The 25,165-nt window shown below is 36.9% G+C and overlaps 1 protein-coding gene across 2 annotated transcripts in view; it reads right to left on the bottom strand.

The window, feature by feature from the left end:
- The window catches only part of LOC309643801 (charged multivesicular body protein 3), a 78,857-nt gene that overhangs the window by 20,975 nt on the left and 32,717 nt on the right, over positions 1 to 25,165 (bottom strand). The gene's annotated exons all lie outside the window — the stretch shown is intronic.

The following is a 25,165-nucleotide window of genomic DNA, read 5'->3' as shown; positions in this document are numbered from 1 at the left end:
TCCAGTGGTTGGACTCAGTGCTTCACTGCCATGGCCCTGGGTTCAATCCCTGGTTGGGGAACTCACATCCTGCAAGCCGCATGGCGTGGCCAAAAAAAAAGAATACTGTAAATGAATTCCACAGCTTGCTCTCATAATCAATAAGTAGTATTCCCACAATTACAGGAGTACAATCTCAGTACATTTATTAATGATTTATAAAAACCTACAACTAAAGGAAAGCCTGAACATACTAAAAGTATCACATCAGTATCAACTAGAGGTAAGATATGTCTATGTTACGTGCTTTATGATTAGTAGAGATTTTTTCCAATTCTGGTAAAATATACATAACATCAAATTTACCATCCTAACCATTTTTAAGTACACAGTTCAGTGGTATTAAGTACATTCATATTGTTGTGAACCATCACCACCACCCGTCTCCAGAACTCTTTACGGCTTTCAACACTGAAACTCAAAGGCTTCAAATAATAACTCCCTATTCCCTCCTCCCACCAGCCCCTGGCAAATACCATTCCATTTCCTGTCTTTATGAATCTGACTACTCTAGGTACCTTATGTAAGAGGAATCCTACAGTATTTTGTGTGTGTGTGTGTGACTGGCTTATTTAACTTAGCATAAAGTCTTCAAGGTTCAGCCATGTTGGAGCATGTATCAGACACCCTGCTTTTTAAAGGCCGAATATTCCATTGCATATATATACCAAATTTTGTTTATCCATTCAGCTATCGACAGACACTTGGGTTGCTTTCACAACCTTTAGCTATCATGAGTAATGCTGCTATGAACATGAGTGTACAAGTATCTTTTTGAGACCCTGCTTTCAAATCATTTGTGTATATACTTATATTACCATAGACCACGTGGCTTAAAAAATATGAATTTATTTCTCATAGTTCTGGAAGCTGCGAAGTCCAAGATCAGGGTTCCTAGTGAGAATCTACTTCCTGGTTTGCAGGTGAATGCCTTCTCGCTGTATCTTCACAGGGCAGAGAGTTCACCTCGTCTCTCCTCTTATAAGGGCACTAATACCATTCATAAGGGCTACACCCTCATGACCTAATTACCTCCCAAAGGCCCCACCTCCAAATACCATCACATTGGGATTAGGGCTTCGATGTATGAAATTTAGGGGCACACAAACATTCAGTCTATAGCATTCTGCCTCTGCCTACCCCCGCCACAATTTATGCCCTTCTTATATGCAAAATGCATTCATTCCATCCCAACAGCCTCAAAAGTCTTAACTCATTCCAGCATCAACTTTAATGTTTAAGTCCAAAGTCTCATCTAAATATTTTCTAAATCAGATATGGTTGGGACCTGAGGTATGATTCAACCTGAGGCAAAATTCTTCTCCAGCTATGAATCTGTGACAGGCATAGAATAGTCATTCTTACTCCAAAAGAAAAAAACAGGAAAGAAGGAAGGGGTGACAGGTCCCAAGCAAGTCCAAAACCTAGCAAGGCAAACTCCATGAGCTCTTAAGACTCAAGAATAATCCACTGTGAGTAGAGTCACAGAGGTAGAAAACAAATTTATGGTTACCAGGGGATGGCGGGGCGGGGTGGGGAAGGGAGGATAAATTGGGAGATTGGGATGGACACACTACTATATATAAAGTAGATAACTAATAAGAACCTGCTGTATAGCACAGGTAACTCTACTCAATACTCTGTAATGGACTATATGGGAAAAGAATCTATAAAAAAAAGAGTGTACATATGTATATGTATAACTGATTCACTTTGCTGTACAGCAGAAACTAACACAACACTGTAAATCAACTATACTCCAATAAAAAACAAGCAAACAAACAAGAAAAATAAGAATAAACCTCTCTGGTTTGATATTCTGACTTTCAGACCCACAAAGGTGGCAATGTCACCACCATGGCTGGTGGGGTACCACCATGCTGCAGCTTTCTGTGGGGGCCCCACCCAAGCTGAGGCTCTGTCAGGTAAGGGGTCTTTGCTTGGAGGCAGCCTAGCATATATAGGAACTGAGGTAGTGGCCCTGATGATGTCTGAATCAGATTTGGGGACATTCTTTCCTTTCCCTGAAGAAAAGTGCAAGTTAAAAGCCTAAGTTTTACTGTCTTGTCCTGTAAGATCTAAGTCAGACAGCCTTCCTTTATTCTGACCTGGATCCATCTCCATCAGTTCAGACTGGCAGTGATCTCTCTGGAGTAGCTGATAAAATCCATAGGTCACACCCATACTAATCTCCTTATCAAATGGTCAGTCAGATAGGTCAGCCATACGCTTGGTGTCTTCTGAACCAGCTTTCTCAGTTTTGCAATATGGACAAACAGAGATGATTCCAAATTTCTAAGTTCTGGTTCCACTTTGCTTAACAATTCCTTCTTCATTTCTCTCTCCTCACATTTTACTATAAGTAGTCAGGAAGAACCATGCCACTCCTCCTATATTTTGCTTAGAAATCTCCTCAGCTAAACACACAATTTCATTGTTTGCAGTTCTAATTTCCACAAAACAGTAGACCCTGAACACACTTCAGCCAAGTTCTTTGCCACTTTATCAAGAATTGCCTTTTCGCCACTGTCCAATAACATGTTTCTCCTTTCCGTTTGAGATCTCATCAGAACGGCCTTTACCATCCGTACTTCTACTAACATTATGTACATGGTTATTTATGTGTTCTCTAAGAAGATGGAGGCTTTCTCTCCAGCTCTCTGTTTTTTTCCCTTAAGCCCTCACCAGAATCACCTTTAAAGGTCCACTCCTGGCAAACTAGGGTTTTGCTAGTATGCAACTCGAAATTCTTCTAGCCTCTACCTATTAACCTAGTTCCAAAGCTACTTCCACATTTTATGTGTTTGTTACAGTTTCTTGGTACCAATATCTGTATTAGATTAGTCAGGCTGCTGTAATAAAAATACCATAGATTAGGTGGCTTAAACAACAGAAATTTATTTCACAGTTCTGGAAGCTGGGAAGTCCAAGATCAAGGTGCTGGCAAATTCAGTTCCTGATGGAAGCCCCCTTTTCCTGGTTTGCAGATGGATGCCTTTTTGCTGTGTCCTCTCACATGGAGGGCAAATATTATTTGTCTTGTGTCTCTTCTGGTAACAGCACTAATCTCGTTCATGAGGGCTCCACCTTCATGGCCTAATTACTTGCTAAAAGCACCCCCTGCCCCCCACCAAATGCTATCACATTGGAGATTAGGGCTTCAACACATGAATTTGGGAAGGACACAAACCTTCGGCCCACAGCAATACTCGAAACTGGAATTTCTGGATCACATGGTAATTCTATTTTTTTTTAAATTATTTATTTGTTTATTTATTTATGGCTGTGTTGGGTCTTCGTTTCTGTGCCAGGGCTTTCTCTAGTTGCGGCAAGTGGGGGCCACTCTTCATCGCAGTGCGCGGGCCTCTCACTATCGCGGCCTCTCTTGTTGCGGAGCACAGGCTCCAGACGCGCAGGCTCAGCAGTTGTGGCTCACGGGCCTAGTTGCTCCGCGGCATGTGGGATCTTCCCAAACCAGGGCTCGAACCCGTGTCCCCTGCATTGGCAGGCAGATTCTCAACCACTGCGCCACCAGGGAAGCCCGGTAATTCTATTTTTAACCTTTTGAGGAACAGCTATCTGTTTTCCACAGCTGCTGCACCATTTTACATTCCTGCCAGCAGGGATCAATGGTTCTAACTTCTCCACATCCTTTGCCAACATTTGTTACTTTATGTTTTGATTGATAGCAGCCATCCTAATGGGTATAAGGTGGTAGCACATCCTGATTTTGATTTATATTTCCCTAATGATTAGTGATGTTGAGTATCTTTTCATGTGCTTACTGACCACTGGTATGTTTTCTTCAAAAAATATTCTATAGACTTGAAAGTCTGTTCAAGTCCTTTGTCCATTTTTGAATAGGGCTTTTTTTTTTTAAATATTTATTTGGATGCACCAGGTCTTAGTTGTGGCACACGGGATCTTCATTGTGGTGTGCAGGATCTTTAGTTGCAGCACGTGGGGTCTTTAGTTGCAGCGTGTGGCATCTTTTAGTTGTGGCATGCAGGATCTTTTAGTTGCAGCATGTGGGATCTAGTTCCCTGACCAGGGATCGAACCCGGGCCCCCATTATTGGGAGTGTGCAATCTTAACCACTGGACCACCAGGAAAGTGCCTGAAGAGGGCTTTTTTAAGTTGAGTTTTACGAGGTCAGTTCTATGTATATTCTGCAAATATTTTCTCCCAATCTATGGGTTGCCCTTTTACTGTTTTCTCTTTTTACTGTGTCTTTTGATTCACAAACTTTTAAATTTTCATGAAGTCTATGTGGTCTGTTATACTTTTTTGTTGCCTGTGGCTTTCGGGTCATATCCAAGAAATCATTGCCAAACCCAATGTCATGAAGCTATGGCCCTATTTTCTTCTAGGAGTTTTCTAGTTTTAGCTTTTACATTTAGGTCTCTGATCCATTTTTAATTAATTTCCATATATGGTTTTAGGTAAGGGTCCAAACTCATTCTTTTGCATGTGGAAATCCGGTTTACATAGCACCATTTGTCGAGAAGGCTGTCTTTTCCTCACTGAATGGTCCTCACATATATTTGACCATATACGTGAGGGTTGATTTCTGGGCTCTCTATTCTATTTCACTGGTCTTTATGACTGTCTTCATGCCAGTAGCATACTGGTTTTATTTAGACAGTTTTGTAGAAAGTTTTTTTCCTTACAGTTTTATTGAGATATAACTGACATACAGCACTGTATAAGTTTAAGGTACACAGCATGATGACTTACTGACATACATCATGAAATGATGATCACAGTAAGTTAACATCCATCATCATATAGATAGAAAATAAAACACAGAAAAAATATTTCTTCCTTGTGATGAGAACTCAGGATTTACTCTCTTAACAGCTTTCAAATATAACCTACAGCAGTGTTCATTATATTCATCCTGTCATACATTACATCCCTAGTACTTATTTATCTTATACTGCAAGTTTGTACCTTTTGACCACCTTCATCCAATTCTCACTCTCCCCAAACCCCAACTCTGGTGACCACAAATCTGATCTCTTTTTCTATGAGTTTGTTTGTGTTTTTTTGAACTATAATTGACCTACATCACTACGATAGTTCCTGGTGTACAGCACAGTGATTTGGTATTTTTGTATATTACAAAATGATCACCACAATAAGTCTAGTTACCATCCATCATCATATAATGATACTATATTATTATTGACTATATTCCCCACTCTGTACATTTCACCTCTGTGACTCATTTATTTTGTAACTGGAAGTCTGTACCTCTCAATCCCCCTCACCTATTTCACTCATTTACCTGCGCCCCTCCCCTCTGGCAACCACCCGTTTGTTCTCTGTATCAATAACGGTTTCTGTTTTGCTATGTTTGTTCATTTGTTTTGTTTTTTAGATTCCAAGTACAAGTGAAATCATATGGTATTTTCTTTCTGTCTTAATTTCACTTAGCATAATACCCTCTAGGTCCATCCAGGTTGTCACAAACAAGATTTCATTCCTTTTTATGGTTGAGTAGTATTCTTGCTTATATATGTATATACACACACATCTTTATCCATTCATCTATCAGGGGCACTTAGGTTGCTTCCATATCTTGGCTACTGTGAGTAATGCTGCAATAATCATAGGAGTGAATATATCTTTTCAAATTAGTGTTTTTGTTTTCTTTGGAAAAATACCTAGAAGTATAACTGCTGGATCATATGGTAGTTCTAATTTTTTGAAGACCCTCCATGCTGTTTTCTGCAGTTGTTGCACCAATTTACATTCCCACCAACGCTGCACAAGGGCTCCCTATTCTCCACATCCTAATCCAACACTTGTTTGTTGTCTTTTTAATAATAGCCATTCTCACAGGTGTGAGATGGTATCTCACTCTGGTTTTGATTTGCATTTTCTTATGATTAGTGATGCTGAGCATCTTTTCTTGTGTCTGTTGGCCATCTGTATGTCTTCTTTGGAAAAATGCCTATTCAGGTTCTCTGCCCATTTTTAAATCAGTTTTATTGCCTATTTGAGGTCTTCTGTGTTTCCATATAAATTTTAGAATTATTTGTTCAGTGAAAAATGCCACTGGAATTCTGCTACGTACTGAAATGAATCTATAGATGGCTTTGAGCAGTATGGCTATTTTAATAACATTAATTCTTCAAATCCATGAGCATGGTATATCTTTCCATTTGTTTCTGTCATCTTCAGTTTATTTCATCAGTGTCTTATAGTTTTCTGAGTACAAGTTTTTTACCTCCTTGGTTAGATTTACTCCTAGGTATTTTATTCTTTCTGATGCAATTGTAAATGGAACTGTTTTCTTAATTTCTCTTTCTGACAGTTTGTTGTTAGTGTAAGAAACACAACAGATTTCTCTGCATTAATTTTGTATCCTACAACTTTACTGAATTCATTTATTATTTCTAATAGTTATTTGGTGGCATCTTCAGGATTTTCTACACATAGTATCATGTCATCTTCAAATAGTAACAGTTTTACTTCTTCGTTTCTAATTTGGATTCCTTTTATTTCTTTTTCTGGTCTGACTGCATGGCTAGGACTTCCAATGCTATGTTAAATAAACAGGGCAAGAGTGGGCATCTTTGTCTTGTTCCTGATCTTAGAGGAAATGCTTTCAGCTTTTCAACCTTGAGTATGATGTTGGCTACAGGTTTGTCATAGATGGCCTTTATTATGTTGAGTGATGCTCCCTCTTTTCTCACTTTGTTGAGAGTTTTAATCATAAACAGATGTTGAATTTTGTCAGAAGCTTTTTCTGTATCTATTGAGATGATTGTATGATTTTTATTCTTCAGTTTATTAATGTGGTATATCACAATGTCTAATTTGCATAAACTGAACCATCCTTCCATCCTTGGATAAATGCCACTTGATCATGGAGTATGATCCTTTTAAATGTACTGTTGAATTTGTTTGCTAATATTTTGTTGAGAATTTTTGCATCTATGTTCATCAGTGATATTGGCCTGTACTTTTCTATTTTGTGTGTGATATCTTTGTCTGGTTTTGATATCAGGGTGATGCTGGCCTCTTAGAATGAGTATGGAAGTGTTCCTTCCTATTCAAATTTTTGGAATAGTTTGGTTTTTTTTATTTTGTTGATGTGGTGTATTACATTGATTGATTTTCATAGGTGACCCATCCTTGCATTCCAGGAATAAATCCCAGTTGGTCATGGTGTATAATCCTTTTTTTTTTTTTAGACATCTTTCTTGTAGCATAATTGCTTTACAATGTATAATCCTTTTGAATCCTGTTTGCTTGTATTTTGTTGAGGACTTTTGCATCAGTGTTCATAAGGAGTATTGGTCTGTAGTTTTCTCTTCCCGTAGTGTCTTTGTCTGGCTTTGCTATGGGAAATGCTGTCCTTAGAGAACAAGTTAGATAGTGTTCCTTTTTCTTCAATTTTCTGAAGAAGTATGAGAAAGATTGGTGTTAGTTCTTTAGATGTTTAGTAGAAATCACCAGTGAATACATCAGGTCTAGGACTTTTCTCTGTTGGGAGAGATTTTTGATTACTAATTTAATCCCAAGAGTTATAAGTCTATTCAGATTTTCTATTGGTGTTTCAGTATTGGTAGATTTTGTAATTCTATGAATTTGTCCATTTCATTTAAATTATCCAATTTTTTTAGTGTACAATTGTTCATAGTACTCTCTTACATTTTTTATTTCTGTAGAATCATAGTAGTGCTCCAACTGTCATTTCTGATTTTAGGAATTTGATTCCCTCTCCCTCTCCCTCCTCCTCCCTTCTTCCCTCCCTGCCACCATCAATCTAGCTAAAGGTTTATCAGTTTTGTTGCTTTTTTGAAGAACTCACTTTAGGTTTCTTTGATTTTTCTCTCCTGCTTTTCTAGTCTTTATTTCTTTTTCTCTGATCTAATCTTTCTTATTTCCTTCTTTTTGTTAGCTTTAGGTTGAGTTTTTTCTTTTTTCTAATTCTGTAAGTTGTAAAGTTAGGTTGTTGATTGATATCTTTCTTCTTTTTTAATGTAAAGCATCTTTATAGCTATAATTTCCCTCTGAGCTTTTGCTGCATCCCTAAAGTTTTGATATATAGTGCTGTGGTTTTCACTCATCTCTAAGTATTTTCTAATTTTCCTTCTTATTTTTTTAAAACTGATTGAGACTTGGTTTTTGGACCAACATGTGGTCTATCCTGGAGAATGTACCATGTGCACTTAAGAATGTGTATTCTGTTGCTGTTGCATTGAGTATTCTGCATATGTCTATTCTGTATATGTCTATTAGTATTCTGTATATGTCTATTAGTTCATTATAGTATTGTTCAAGTCCTCTTTTATCTTTATTTATTTTCTGTCTGGTTGTTATATCCAATTTTGGGAATGGGTTATTAAAATCTTCAACTATTGTTATAGATCTACTTCCCTTCATATATTTTGACCATCTATTATTAGGTGCATACATTACATCTTACTGTATTAAAACTTGTATTAACATATAATGTCCTTCTTTGACTCTTGGAATCTTTTCTAATTTTAAGTTTATTTTGTGTTATATCAATACAGTAATCTCCACTCTTTTGGTTACTATTTCCATGGAATATCTTTTTCCTTCCTTTCACTTTCAACCTATTTGTATCTTAGTATACATTAGGGTCATTTTGCCCCCATTCTGCCAAACTCTGTCTTTTAATTGGAGAGTTTAATTCATTTACATTTAAAGTAATTACTGATGAGGAAGGGCTTAATTCTGCCATGTTGCAATTTTTTTCTGTAGGTCTTACAGCTTTTTCGTCCTTCATTTCCTGCATTAATGTCTTCTTTTGTGTTTATCTGTTTTTCTTTTTTTTTTTTTTAAAGGGAACGCTATTTATTTATTTATTTATTTTGGCTGTGTTGGGTCTTCGTTTCTGTGCGAGGGCTTTCTCTAGTTGTGGCGAGCAGGGGCCACTCTTCATCGCAGTGCACAGGCCTCTCACTGTCACGGCCTCTCTTGTTGCGGAGCACAAGCTCCAGACGCACAGGCTCAGCAATTGTGGCTCACGGGCCTAATTGCTCTGCGGCATGTGGGATCTTCCCAGATCAGGGCTCGAACCCATGTCCCCTGCGTTGGCAGGCAGATTCTCAACCACTGTGCCACCAGGGAAGCCCTGTTTCTTTTCTTATGGTGAAACTTCAAGTCCCTTTTCATTTGCTTTAGTGTATAATTTATATCTACCGTCTTTCTGATTACCATGGTGAATGCACTTAATATCCTAAAGTTATAACACTAATTTGAATTTATATGAGCTTACTTTTAATAGTATGCAAAAACTTTACTTCTATACAGCTCTGTCCCCATCCCCATACAGCTTCTGATGTCACAAAAGCACATCTTTCTGCACTAATGTGTTCAAAAATATAGCTTAATTTTTAAAAAATGCACATGCCTCCTAAATCATGTGAAAACAAAAAATGAAGTTACAAGAATATTACCTTTTATAATTGCCCATGTATTTACCTTTAATGGAGGTATTTATTTTTTCATATGGTTTCCAGTTACTGTCTACTGTCCTTTAATTTCAACCTGAAGTACAGACACCCTTTAGCATTTCTTCCCAGGCAGGTCTAGTGGTAACAAACTCCCATAGCTTTTGTTTAAGTGGGAATGTGAAAATTTCTCCTTTGTTTTGCTGGGTATAGGATTCTTGGTGTATAGGTATCTTCTTTCAGCATTTGAATATATCAACCCACTGTCTTCTGGTCCTCAACATTTCTGATGAGAAATCTGCTGAAAATCTTATTCAGGATCCCTTGTATGTGGCAGGTCATTTCTTCCCGCTTTAAACATTCTCTCTTTGTCTTTCTATAGTTCGATTATAATGTGCCTTGGCATGGGTCTCTGAGTTTATTCTACGTTAGAGTGTGTGGACTTTCTTGGATGATTATATTCATGTTTTTTATGAAATTTGTTAAGTTTTTGTCTTCATTTCTTCAAATAATCTCTCTTCCCCCTTTTCTCTTTCCTTTCCTTCTGGGACTCCCACAACGTGTATGTTGCTCCAATTGATGCTGTCCAACAGGTCCCTTAGGCTCTGTTTGCTTCAAAGTTTTTTCCTTCTGTTCCTCAGACTTGAACATTTCAACTGTATTATTTTCAAGTTCACTAATTCTTCTGCCTGCTCAAATCGGCTTCTGAATAACTTTAGCAATTTTTAAAATTTCAGTTATACTTTTCAGCTGTAGAATTTCTCTTTGGTTTTTTTTCATGTTTTCTATCTCTTTACTGATACTTCCATTTTGTTTATACATCATTTTCTTGACTTTGTCCACATCTTTCTTTATTTCTTTGCGTATTTTTAAGATCATTGTTTTAAAGTCTTTATTTAGTAAATCTGTCACCTGGTCTTTTTCAGGGACATTTTCTATTCATTTCTTTTCCTTTCAATGGGCCATACTTTCCTGTTTCTTTGTATGCCTTGTGATCTTGCTGTTGTTACTGCTGAAAACTGGACATTTAAACTTTTTAAGATGATAACTTTGGAAACCAGATTCTCCCACTTCCCCAGGGTTTGATATGGTTGTTTTGTTTTGTTTTATTGCTGGATGGTGTCTCTGTACTGGAGATCATCCTGAGGTGTAAAGTTAGCCTTCTCAGGTCTTTTCAGAGCCTGTGTATTTCCCTGGGCATGCACAGTGACCACCTATATTCCCCTGTAAGTGTGGTTGCTTTTGAATGTCTTAGCCCTTGATGTTAGGAATGTAAAACAGTGCAGTGCTGTGGCAAACACTATGGTGGCTCCTCAAAAATTAAATAAAGAATTATCACTTGACCTAGCAATTCCACTTTTGGGTATATACACAGAAGGACTGAAAGGAGGGGCTTGAACAGATATTTGTATACTCATGTTCATAACAGCATTATTCACAATAGCAAAAGGTAGAAATAACCCAAATTTCTAGCGAAAGATGAACAGATAAACAAAATGATATATATACATACAATGGAATGTTATTCAGTCTTATAAAAAGAAGGAAATTCTGATACATGTTATAATATGAATGAGTCATGAAAACATTATGGTAAGTAAAATAAGCCAGACACAATGGGACAAATACTCTGTGATTACACTTATACGAGGTACCTGGAACAGTCTAATTATACATAGAGACAGAAAGCAGAATGGTGGTTACCAGGGAATGTGGAGAAGGAAAAATGGAGAGTTACTGTTTAATGGGTACAGAGTTTCAATATGAGATGAAGGAAAAATTCAGGAGATGGATAGTGGTGATGGCTGCACAGCAATGTAAATGTACTTAATGTCAATGAACTGTGTATTTTAAAATGGTTTAAATGATCAATTTATGTACATGTGATATCACTTATATGTAGAATGTGAAATATGACACAAATGAACATATCTACGAAACAGAAACAGACTCACAGACATAGAGAACACACCTGTGGTTGCCAGGAGGGTGGGGGGAGGGAAGGATTGAGGTTTGGGATTAGCAGATGCAAACCATTATATAAAGAATGGATAAACAACAAGGTTCTACTGCATAACACAGAAGACTATATTCAATATCCTGTGATAAACCATAATGAAAAGGAATATGAAAAAGAATATCTACATAACTGAATCACTTTGCTGTACAGCAGAAATTAACACAACATTGTAAATCAACTATACTTCAATAAAATTTTTCTTAAATGGTCAACTTCTGTTATGTATATTTTAATGTAATAAATAAAATGGCGGCAAGAATACTATGATTCGGGCTTCCCTGGTGGCGCAGTGGTTGAGAATCTGCCTGCCAATGCAGGGGACACGGGTTCGAGCCCTGGTCTGGGAAGATCCCACATGCCACGGAGCAACTGGGCCCGTGAGCCACAATTACTGAGCCTGCGCGTCTGGAGCCTGTGCTCCGCAACAAGAGAGGCCGCGATGGTGAGAGGCCCGCGCACCGCGATGAAGAGTGGTCCCCACTTGCCGCAACTAGAGAAAGCCCTCACACAGAAACGAAGACTCAACACAGTCATAAATAAATAAATAAATAAATAAATAAAAGAACGTGAATTTCTTTAAAAAAAAAAAAAAAAAAGGCAAACTGGGCTATTCATTTCAGTAACAGAGTGGTCTTAGTTTAAAAAAAAAAAAAAGAATACTATGATTCATTTATAAACAAGTATTTATATGTAAGTACAAATACAGACAGAAATGTATCTGAAAGAATGATCACCAAAATGTTTGTGGCTGTTATCTCTGGGTGGTAAGATTTCAGAATGATTTTAACTTTCTTATTTATACTTTTCTGCATCAGTGTGTGTATTATTACCTTTATAGTCATGGGGGTAAAAATGTAAGCTAACTATGTTCATTTGAGGAGAGGGGCAAAATGAATGTTCTAAATTCACTCCAGTATTGCCTATCATGAGTGCCCTAAATGTGTCACATTTGGCTGAAAGCTAAAAGTGTGGACTACCTTGAGTCCTCCATAAGAAGATAAGAACTACTTGTAGTTATACTTTGCTTTAAGTTACTACTGTTTTTCTTTAAATGTTTTACTGAAGTATATCATACGTACATACATATATCACACACATAACCATAAAGCCACATAAACTGTCACAAATTAAACACACCCATGTAACTAGGGACCACATGAAGAAACAAAATATTACCAACATAACATGAAGTCCTTTTATGTCCCTACTAATTCACCATGCCTCCAACAAGGGAAACCAATATCCTGACTTCTAAGAGCATAGAACAGTCTTGCAGGTACTCTTTTTTTTCAGTAATATATTCTTTAATATAGCAGTCACCTTGACTGCTAATATAAAACCAAATGAGGATTGGTTCAAGATGGCGGAGTACGCTCTGGAGACCATGTACCACGGCTGCTGAAGCCCGCGTGCCACATCTGCTGAGGCCCGTGCAACTGGGGCTGGTGCTCCACAGCGGGGGAGGCCACTGCAATGAGAAGCCCGCACGCAGCGGTGAAACCCAACAGTCTAAATAAATAAATAAATAAATAAGATGGCGGAGTAGAACGACATGTGCTCACTCCCTCTTGTGAGACCACCAGAATCACAACTAACTGCTGAACAATCATAAACAGGAAGACACCGGAACTCACCAAAAAAAAAAACCCACATCCAAAGATAAAGGAGAAGCCGCAATGAGATGGTAGGCGGGGCACAATCACAAAAAAATCAAATCCCATAACCGCTGGGTGGGTGACTCACAAACTGGAGAACACTTATACCACAGAAGTCCACCCACTGGAGTGAAGGTTCTGAGCACCACGTCAGACATCCCAACCTGGGGGTCCGGCAATGGGAGCAGGAATTCCCAGACAATCAAACTTTGAAGGCTAGAGGGATTTGATTGCATGACTTTGACAGGACTGGGGGAAACAGAGACTCCACTGTTGGAGGGCACACACAAAGTAGTGTGCACACCAGGACCCAGGGGGAAGGAGCAGTGACCCCATAGGAGACTGAACCGGACCTACCTGCTAGTGTCAGAGGGTCTCCTGCAGAGGCGGGGGGCAGCTGTGGCTCACCACAGGGACAAGGACACTGGCAGCAGAAGTTCTGGGAAGTACTCCTTTGCGTAAGCCCTCACGGAGTCTGCCATTAGCCTTACCAAAGAGCTGTAGGCTCCAGTGTTGGGCTGCCTCAGGCCAAACAACCAACAGGGAGGGAACTCAGCCCCACCCAACAGCAGACAAGCAGATTAAAGTTTCACTGAGCTCTGCCCACCAGAGCAACACCCAGCTCTACCCACCACCAGTCCCTCCCATCAGGAAGCTTGCACAAGCGTCTTAGAAAGCCTCATCCACCAGACAGCAGACAGCAGAAGAAAGAAGAGCTACAATCCTGCAGCCCGCAGAACAAAAACCACAATCACAGAAAGACACACAAAATGAAAACACAGAGGACTATATCTAAGATGGAAGAACAAGATAAAACCATAGAAAAACAACTAAATGAAGTAGAGATAGGCAACCTCCCAGAAAAAGAATTAAGAATAATGATAGTGAAGATGACCCAGGACCTCGCAAAAAGAATGGAGGCAAGGACTGAGAAGATGCAAGAAATGTTTAACAAAGACCTACAAGAATTAAAGAACAAACAGAGATGAACAATACAATAACTGAAATGAAAAGTACACTAGAAGGAATCAATAGCAGAATAACTGAGGCAGAAGAACAGATAAGTGACCTGGAAGACAGAATGGTGGAAATCACTGCCACGGAACAGAATAAAGAAACAAGAATGAAAAGAAGTGAAGACAGCCTAAGAGACCTCTGGAACAACATCAAATGCATGAACATTTGCATTATAGGGGTCCCAGAAGGAGAAGAGAGAGAGAAAGCACCCAAGAAAATATCTGGAGATTATAGTCAAAAACTTCCCTTATATGGGAAAGGAAATAACCACCCAAGTCCAGGAAGTGCAGAGAGTCCCAGGCAGGATAAACCCAAGGAGAAACATGCCAAGACACACGGTAGTCAAACTGACAAAAATTAAAGACAAAGAAAAATTATTGAAAGCAACAAGGGAAAAATGACAAATAACATATGATGGAACTCCCAAAAGGTTAACGGCTGATTTCTCAGCAGAAACTCTACAAGCCAAAAGGGAGTGGCATGATATATTTAAAGTGATCAAAGGGAAGAACCTACAACCAAGATTACTCTACCCGGCAAGGATCTCATTCAGATTTGATGGAGAAATCAAACGCTTTACAGACAAGCAAAAGTTAAGAGAATTCAGCACCACCAAACCAGCTCTACAACAAATGCTAAAGGAACTTCTCTAAGTAGGAAACACAAGAGAAGAAGAGCACCTACAGAAACAAACCCAAAACAATTAAGAATATGGTAACAATTAAGAATATGGTAATAATGGATCTCATTCAGATTTGATGGAGAAATCAAAAGCTTTACAAACAAGCAAAAGTTAAGAGAATTCAGCACCACCAAACCAGCTCTACAACAAATGCTAAAGGAACTTCTCTAAGCAGGAAACTCAAGAGAAGAAAAGCACCTCCAGAAACAAACCCAAAACAATTAAGAATATGATAACAGGAACATACATATCAATAATTACCTTAAATGTGAATGGATTAAATGCTCCAACCAAAAGACACAGGCTCACTGAGTGGATACAAAAACAAGACCCATATATATGCTGTCTACAAGAGACCCACTTCAGAACTAGGGGAACATATAGACTGAAAGTGATGGAAAAAGATATCCATGCAAATGGGATGGAAAAAGATATTCCATGCAAATGGAAATCAAAAGAAAGCTGCAATAGCAATACTCATATCAGATAAAACAGAATTTAAAATAAAGAATGTTACAGGAGACAAGGAAGGGCACTACATAATGATCAAGGGATCAATCCAAGAAGAAGATACAACAATCATAAATATATATGCACCCAACATAGGAGCACCTCAATAAACAAGGCAAATGCTAACAGCTATAAGAGGGAATCAAAAGTAACACAATAATAGTGGGGGACTTTAACACCTCACTTACACCAATGGACAGATCATCCAGACAGAAAAATAAGGAAACAAAAGCTTTAAATGACATAACAGACCAAACAGATTTAATTGATATTTATAGGACATTCCATCCGAAAACAGCATGTGTTTCTGACCACAACGCTATGAGATTAGAAATAAATTGCAGGGAAAAAAACGTAAAACACACAAACACATGGAGGCTAAAAAATACGTTACTAAATAACCAAGAGATCACTGAAGAAATCAAAGTGGAAATCAAAAAATACCTAAAGACAAATGACAATGAAAACACGATGATCCAAAACCTATGGGATGCAGCAAAAGCAGTTCTAAGAGGGAAGTTTATAGCTATACAAGCCTACCTAAAGAAACAAGAAAAATCTCAAGTACACAATCTAACCTTACACCTAAAGGAACTAGAGAAAGAAAAACAAACAAAACCCAAAGTTAGTAGAAGGAAAGAAATCATAAAGATCAGAGCAGAAATAAATGAAATACAAACAAAGAAAACAATAGCAAAGATCAATAAAACTAAAAGCTGGTTCTTTGAAAAGATAAAACTGATAAGCCATTAGCCAGACTCATCAAGAAAAAGAGGGAGAGGACTCAAATCAATAAAATTAGAAATGAAAAAGGAGAAGTTACAACGGACACTGCAGAAATACAAAGCATCCTAAGAGACTACTACAAGCAACTCTATGCCGATAAAATGGACAACCTGGAAGAAATGGACAAATTCTTAGGAAGGTATAACCTTCCAAGACTGAACCAGGAAGAAACAGAAAATATGAACAGACCAATCACAAGTAATGAAATTGAAACTGTGATTAAAAATCTTCCAACAAACAAAAGTCCAGGACCAGATGGCTTCACAGGTGAATTCTATCAAACATTTAGAGAAGAGCTAACACTCAACCTTCTCAAACTCTTCCAAAAAATTGCAGAGGAAGGAATACTCCCAAACTCATTCTATGAGGCCACCATCACCCTGATACCAAAACCAGACAAAGATACTACAAAAAAAGAAAATTACAGACCAATATCACTGATGAACACAGATGCAAAAATCCTCAACAAAATACTAGCAAACAGAATCCAACAACACATTAAATGGATCATACACCATGATCAAGTGGGATTTATCCCAGGGATGCAAGGATTCTTCAATATACACAAATCAATCAATGTGATACACCATATTAACAAACTGAAGAATAAAAACCATATGATCATCTCAATAGATGCAGAGAAAGCTTTTGACAAAATTCAACACCCATTTATGATAAAAACTCTCCAGAAAGTGGGCATAGAGGGAAACTACCTCAACATAATAAAGGCCATATATGACAAACCCACAGCAAACATCATTCTCAACGGTGAAAAACTGGAAGCATTTCCTCTAAGATCAGGAACGAGACAAGGATGTCCACTCTCATCACTATTATTCAACATAGTTTTGGAAGTCCTAGCCACGGCAATCAGAGAATAAAAAGAAATAAAAGGAATACAAATTGGAAAAGAAGAAGTAAAACTGTCACTGTTTTCAGATGACATGACACTATACATAGAGCATCCTAAAGATGCCACCAGAAAACTACTAGAGCTAATCAATGAATTTGGTAAAGCTGAAGGATACAAAATTAATGCACAAAAATCTCTTGCATTCCTATACACTAATGATGAAAAATCTGAAAGAGAAATTATGGAAACATTCCCATTTACCACTGCAACAAAAAGAATAAAATACCTAGGAATAAACCTACCTAGGGAAACAAAAGATCTGTATGCAGAAAACTATAAGACACTGATGAAAGAAATTAAAGATGATACCAACAGATGGAGAGATATACCATGTTCTTGGACTGGAAGAATCAATATTGTGAAAATGACTATATTACTCAAAGCAATCTACAGATTCAATGCAATCCATATCAAATTACCAATGTCATTTTTTACGGAACTAGAACAAATCATCTTAAAACTTGTATGGAGACACAAAAGACCCCGAATAGCCAAAGCAGTCTTGAGGGAAAAAAACGCAGCTGGAGGAATCAGACTCCCTGACTTCAGACTATACTACAAAGCTACAGTAATCAAGACAATATGGTATTGGCACAAAAACAGAACACTCCGTAACACCACACACAAAAATAAACTCAAAATGGATTAGAGACCTAAATGTTAAGACCGGACACTATAAAACTCTTAGAGGAAAACATAGGAAGAACACTCTTTGACATAAATCACAGCAAGATCTTTTTTGATCCACCTCCTAGAGTAATGGAAATAAAAACAAAAATAAACAAATGGGACCTAATGAAACTTCAAAGCTTTTGCACAGCAAAGGAAACCATAAACAAGACGAAAAGACAACCCTCAGAATGGGAGAAAATACTTGCAAATGAATCAACGGACAAAGGATTAATCTCCAAAATATATAAACAGCTCACTCAGCTCAATATTAAAGAAACAAACAACCCAATCCAAAAATGGGCAGAAGACATAAATAGACATTTCTCCAAAGAAGACATACAGATGGCCAAGAAGCACATGAAGAGATGCTCAACATCACTAATTATTAGAGAAATGCAAATCAAAACTACAATGAGGTATCACCTCAAACCAGTTAGAATGGGCATCATAAGAACATCTACAAACAACAAATGCTGGAGAGGGTGTGGAGAAAAGGAAACCCTCTTCCACTGTTGGTGGGAATGTAAATTGATACAGCCACTATGGAGAAGAGTATGGAGGTTCCTTAAAAAACTAAAAATAGATTTACCATATGATCCAGCAATCCCACTACTGGGCGTATACCCAGAGAAAACGATAATTCAAAAAGACACATGCACCTCAATGTTCATTGCAGCACTATTTACAATAACCAGGTCATGGAAGCAACCTAAATGCCCATCGACCGATGAATGGATAAAGAAGTTGTGGTACATTTATACAATGGACTATTACTCCGCCATAAAAAGGAACGAAATTGAGTCATTTGTTGAGACATGGATGGATCTAGAGACTGTCATACAGAGTGAAGTAAGTCAGAAAGAGAAAAACAAATATCGTATATTAACGCATGTATGTGGAATCTAGAAAAATGGTACAGATGAGCCGGTTTGCAGGGCAGAAGTTGAGACACAGATGTAGAGAACAGACATATGGACACCAAGGGGGGAAAACTGTGGTGGGGTGGGGATGGTGGTGTGCTGAATTGGGCAATTGAGATTGACATGTATACACTGATGTGTATAAAATTGATGACTATAAGAACCTGCAGTATAAAAAAACAAACAAAACAACTAATACTAAACTTTCATTGGGTTATTTGTATGGAAATATGTTAATATAAATGTTTCAGACATTACATGAAATTTCTAAAAAAAGAAACAAGAAAAATCTCAAATAAACAATCTAACCTTACACCTAAAGGAACTAGAGAAAGAAGAACAAAAAATCCCCAAAGTTAGTAGAAGGAAAGAAATCGAGATCAGAGCAGAAATAAATGGAATAGAAAAAAAGAAAACAATAGCAAAGATCAATAAAACTAAAAGCTGGTTCTTTGAAAAGATAAACAAAATTGATAAACCTTTAGCCACACTCATCAAGAAAAAGAGGGAGAGGACTCAAATCAATAAAATTAGAAATGAAAAAGGAGAAGTTACAACGGACACTGCAGAAATACAAAGCATAAGAGTCTACTACAAGCAACTCTTGCCAATAAAGTGGACAACCTGGAAGAAATGGACAAATTCTTAGAAAGGTATAAAATTCCAAGACTGAACCATGAAGAAATAGAAAATATGAACTGACTAATCACAAGTAATGAAATTGAAACTGTGATTGAAAATCTTCCAACAAAGAAAATTCCAGGACCAGATGGCTTCCCAGGTAAATGCTATCAAACATTTAGAGAAGACCTAACACCCATCCTTCTCAAACTCTTCTAAGAAAACTGCAAAGGAAGAAACACTCCCAAACTCATTCTACAAGGCTACCATCACCCTGATACCAAAACCAGACAAAGACACTACAAAAAGAGGAAATTACAGACCAATATCACTGATGAATATACATGCAAAAATCCTCAACAAAATACTAGCAAACAGAATCCAACAACACATTAAAAGGATCATACACCATGATCAAGTGGGATTTATCCCAGGGTTGCAAGGATTCTTCAATATACACAAATCAATCAATGTGATACACCATATTAACAAACTGAAGAATAAAAACCATACGGTCATTTCAATAGATGCAGGAAAAGCTTTTGACAAAATTCAACCCCCATTTATGAAAAAAACTCTCCAGACAGTGGGCATAGAGGGAACCTACCTCAACATAACAAAGGCCATATATGACAAACCCACAGCAACATCATTCTCAATGGTGAAAAACTAAAAGTACTTCCTCTAAGATCACGAACAAGACAAGGATGTCCACTCTCATCACTATTATTCAACATAGCTTTGGAGGTCCTAGCCATGGCAATCAGAGAATAAAAAGAAATAAAAGGAATACAAATTGGAAAAGAAGAAGTAAAACTGTCACTGCCTGCGATGACATGACACTATACATAGAGCATCCTAAAGATGCCACCAGAAAACTACTAGAGCTAATCAATGAATTTGGTAAAGCTGAAGGATACAAAATTAATGCACAGAAATCTCTTGCATTCCTATACACTAACAATGAAAGATCCGAAAGAGAAATTAAGGAAACACTCCCATTTACCACTGCAACAAAAAGAATAAAATACCTAGGAATAAACCTACCTAGGGAAACAAAAGATCTGTATGCAGAAAACTATAAGACACTGATGGAAGAAATTAAAGATGATACAAACAGATGGAGAGATATACCATGTTCTTGGATTGGAAGAATCAATATTGTGAAAATGACTATATTACTCAAAGCAATCTACAGATTCAATGCAATCCCTATCAAATTACCAATGTCATTTTTTTACAGAATTTGAACAAAAAATCCTAAAATTTGTATGGAGACACAAAAGACCCCCAATAGCCAAAGCAATCTTGAGGGAAAAAAACAGACCTGGAGGAATCAGACTCCCTGACTTCAGACTATACTACAAAGCTACAGTAAGCAAGACAATATGGTACTGGCACAAAAACAGAAATATAGATCAATGGAACAGGATAGAAAGTCCAGAGATAAACCCACGCACCTATGGTCAACTAATCTATGACAAAGGAGGCAAGGATATACAATGGAGAAAAGACAGTCTCTTCAATAAGTGGGGCTGTGAAAACTGGACAGCTCCATGGAAAAGAATGAAATTAGAACATTCCCTAACACCACACAGAAAAATAAACTCAAAATGGATTAAAGACCTAAATGTAAAACCGGACAGTAGAAAACTCTTAGCGGAAAACAAAGGAAGAACACTCTTTGACATAAATCACAGCAAGATCTTTTTCGACCCACCTCCCAGAGTAATGGAAATAAAAACAAAAATAAACAAGTGGGACCTAATGAAACTTCAAAGCTTTTGCACAGCAAAGGAAACCATATAAAAGACGAAAAGGCAACCCTCAGAATGGGAGAAAATATTTGCAAACGAATCAACGGACAAAGGATCAATCTCCAAAATATATAAACAGCTCATGCAGCTCAATATGAGAAAAACAAACAACCCAATTCTAAAATGGGTAGAAGACCTAAATAGACATTTCTCCAAAGAAGACACAGAGATGGTCAAGAGGCACATGAAAAGATGCTCAACGTCACTAATTACTAGAGAAATGCAAATCAAAACTACAATGAGGTATCACATCACACCAGTTAGAATGGGCATCATCAGAAAATCTACAAACAACAAATGCTGGAGAGGGTGTGGAGGAAAGGAAACCCTCTTGCACTGTTGGTGGGAATGTAAATTGATACAGCCACTATGGAGAACAGTATGGAGGTTCCTTAAAAACCTAAAAATAGAATTACCATATGACCCAGCAATCCCACTACTGGGCATATACCCACAGAAAACTGTAATTCAAAAAGACACATGCACCCCAATATTCATTGCAGCACTATTTACAATAGCCAGGTCATGGAAGCAACCTAAATGTCCATTGACAGATGAATGGATAAAGAAGATGTGGTACATATATACAATGGAATATTACTCAGCCATAACAAGGAATGAAACTGGGTCATTTCTAGAGATGTGGATGGACCTAGAGACTGTCATAGAGTGAAGTAAGTCAAAAAGAGAAAAACAAATATCGTATATTAACACATATATGTGGAATCTAGAAAAATGGAACTGATGAACCAGTTTGTAAGGCAGAAATAGAGACACAGATGTAGAGAACAAACGTATGGACACCAAGAGGTGAAAGCGGTGGGTGGGGTGGTGGTGTGATGAATTGGGAGATTGGGATTGACATATACACTAATATGTATAAAGTAGGTAACTAATAAGAACGTGCTGTATAAAAATAAAATAAAATAAAATTCAAATCAAAGAGTAAATAAAGCTGTGTAATCTAAAGAAAGCAAACAAACAAAAACACAAAAACCAAATGAAAGACTTTGAAAGCGTTTCAGTGGTAAACCTTCATATGCAAGTAACATTTAAAGCAATCACATTATTTCAAAGTTATACTTTGTCTAAAGTAACCCCCACCCTCCTTTTTTGGTAACACCATCAATGTAGTAAATTGTCTACTATATGCCAAGTACTGTCCTAAACATTTTACATACATTCACAGATTTAATTGTCAGTACAGTTCTGTTAGATTCAAAGAATTTTAATAGGGACAGGTGGCTAATTGATAGCAGTGATGGTTTAAATCTGGTAGTGTAAGGACTCCAAAACCAACTATTATTTATCTGATATCATGTTAGTTAGTTAGTTAACTAATAAATTGCTATGAATGAGAAATAACAGGAAACATGAGGAGAAAGACAGAGCTTGAAGATCATTTAACCAGATAAGTGAGCTATGGATGTGAGAAGGTATACAATAAGCAAAGCACAAAACAGGAATAAACAAGGTTTGTGAGACACTAACTGAATTTATGTGGTTTCTAAAGATGACATTAATCAACTGTTTGTGCTATTATTGTCATACTGCTTAGTTCTACCTATGTTTTATGCCCCACATTATTATTTTTACTTTAAACAGTCAATAATTATTAAAAAGAAACTTTTAAAAGAGAAAAACATTATATTTATTTACATACTTATAATTTCCAGCATGCTTCATTCCTCTGGGTAAATCCAAATTTGTATCTGGTATGATTTTCCTTCAGCTTACAACTTCCTTTAACATTTCTCGTACTGTACACCTACTGGCAACAAATTCTCTTGGCTTTTGTATACAAGTATCTTTACTTCACCTTTGAATGCTGTTTTCATTGGGCACAGAATTCTAGAATAATGTGGGGATTTTTCTTTTATCATATCAAAGATGTTTTGGTTCGTACTGTTTCTGATAATAAAATTTTAATCATTACCCTTTCCTCAGACTGTTTTACCTCTTTATTGTTACCTTTCAGAAATTTGATTATGATACATCCTGGCAAGGTTTTCTTTGTGTTTATCCTGTTTGAAATTGGAGTTCCTTGGATTTGTGGGTTTACAGTTTTCATCAGCTATTATATCATGTGATCGTTTCTGGACTCTCTTCCTTCTGAGACTCAAATTACACGTTGGATCATTTGACTTTTTTTTTTTTTTTTTTTTTTACTTTTTTCTCTCAGTACTGCAGTTTGGATAGTTTGTATTACTATCTTTGATTTCACTGATCTTGTTTTCTGTAGTGTATAATCTGCTTGTTCAACCCATTCAGTGAAGCTTTCATTTTACTTCACTTCATTCTAGATCTTTCATCTAAGTTCTACTTTGTTTTCAATATCTTCTATTTACCTCTTCATTATGTTCATGTTTTCCTTTGAAACATATGTTCATTATGTTTTCCTCTAAATCCCTCAACATATTTATAATAGCTGTTTAAAATCCCTGTCTGCTTATTCATTTGATCATCTATTTTTTTTCTGGGTCTATTTATATTTCCTGATTTTTCTCTTAATTTTGGGTCACACTTTCCTAGTAACTTTTCATTGGATGTTGAACACTCTAAATGTTTCATTTTTGGGTATCTGCAATTTTGGTAGTTCAGCTTTAAAGAGCTTTAAAGAATGTTCAGCTTTATTTTGGTTGTTCAGCTTTCAAGACTTATTTTAATTTTTATTTATTTTTATTTTTTTAAATTAATTTTTATTGGAGTATAGTTGCTTTACAATGTTGTGTTAGTTTCTACTGTACAACAAAGTGAATCAGCTCTCTCTCTACCTCTCTCTCTCTCTCTCTCTCTCTCTCTATATATATATATATATCCCCTCTTTTTTGGATTTCCTTCCCATTTAGGTCACCACAGAGCATTGAGCAGACTTCCTGTGCTATACAGTAGCAGATTTGTTTTTAAGCTTTGTTGGTGTGGGCTTATGGTAGCCTTTAAGCTAGGGCTACTTTCACCTTAATACTAAGGCATGACCCTTCTGCAGTCTCTATTGAATGCCCCAGATATTCAACAAAGTCTCTTTACTGTGTCTGGTCAGAACTCTACCATCTCTCAATCCTCTGTTAACTCTGGGAATTGTTTAGCTTATAGCCTCCTCCTGGTAGTTGTTATGTCCCCAGTAACTGTTCTTTGCCTAGCCTCCTAAAATCTCATTCTAAGTATGCACAACTTAATAGTCAGCTAAAGACTCAATGGGACCCCGTGCGGATATTTACAGCTTTTTCTTTGGATATTGCTCTTGTTCTGATACTCTGCCCCACAAGTTCCAGCCACTGCAGCCTCCCTGAACCCTAGTCTCTTTCTCAACTCAGTGAGAACACCACACTCTGCTTGGAATCTGCTTCCACATGCTATGACCCAGAAAGTCTCCCTAGGCAGAAAATGAGGACCATATTAGGGCTCTCTCCTTTTGTTTCCCTTTTCTCACTGATCAAAATCCTGCACTGACAGTTATCCAATGTTTGAAAACAGATGTTTCACAGCTTTTGTCCAGTTTTTTCTTTATTTACAATGGAGTGCAAGTTCAAATCCATAACCATTACTCCATCATGGCTATGAATGTAATTCCCCTCTGTAATTATTTTTTATTTATTTACTTTTGGAATATCTTATTTACAAGTATTTTTTCCATTTTTATTTTTTAATTGAAGTATAGTTGCTGTACAATATTATATAAGTTACAGATGTACAACATAGTGATTCACAATTTGTAAAGGCTTTACTCCATTTAGTTATTATAAAATATTGGCTATATTCCCCATGTTTTACAATATATCCTTGTAGCTTATTTTATACCTAATAGTTTGTACCTTTTACTTCCCTACCCCTATATTGCTATTCTAATTCTTTTTTAAAAGGAGTGATATTGTGATACCTCTGTTATTAATTTTTCTCCAATCATGAAAGTATTAAAAATCATAAAAGTTTTAAATGTTACTTTGCAAGTCACCTTAGTTTTAAGTAGTACTCAACAATAATCAGCTTTATTTAGAAACATATTTTGCTCAATTTACAGCCATGCTAAGATAAAACTGTAGTGAAAATGGAACTGCATTCCTTACATACAATTTATT

The sequence above is a fragment of the Balaenoptera physalus genome (assembly GCF_965194825.1).
Source record: "Balaenoptera physalus genome assembly, chromosome: 15".
NCBI lineage: Eukaryota > Metazoa > Chordata > Mammalia > Artiodactyla > Balaenopteridae > Balaenoptera > Balaenoptera physalus.
Note: the sequence above shows the minus strand (reverse complement) of the source record. Positions and strands in the feature narration are given on the sequence as shown.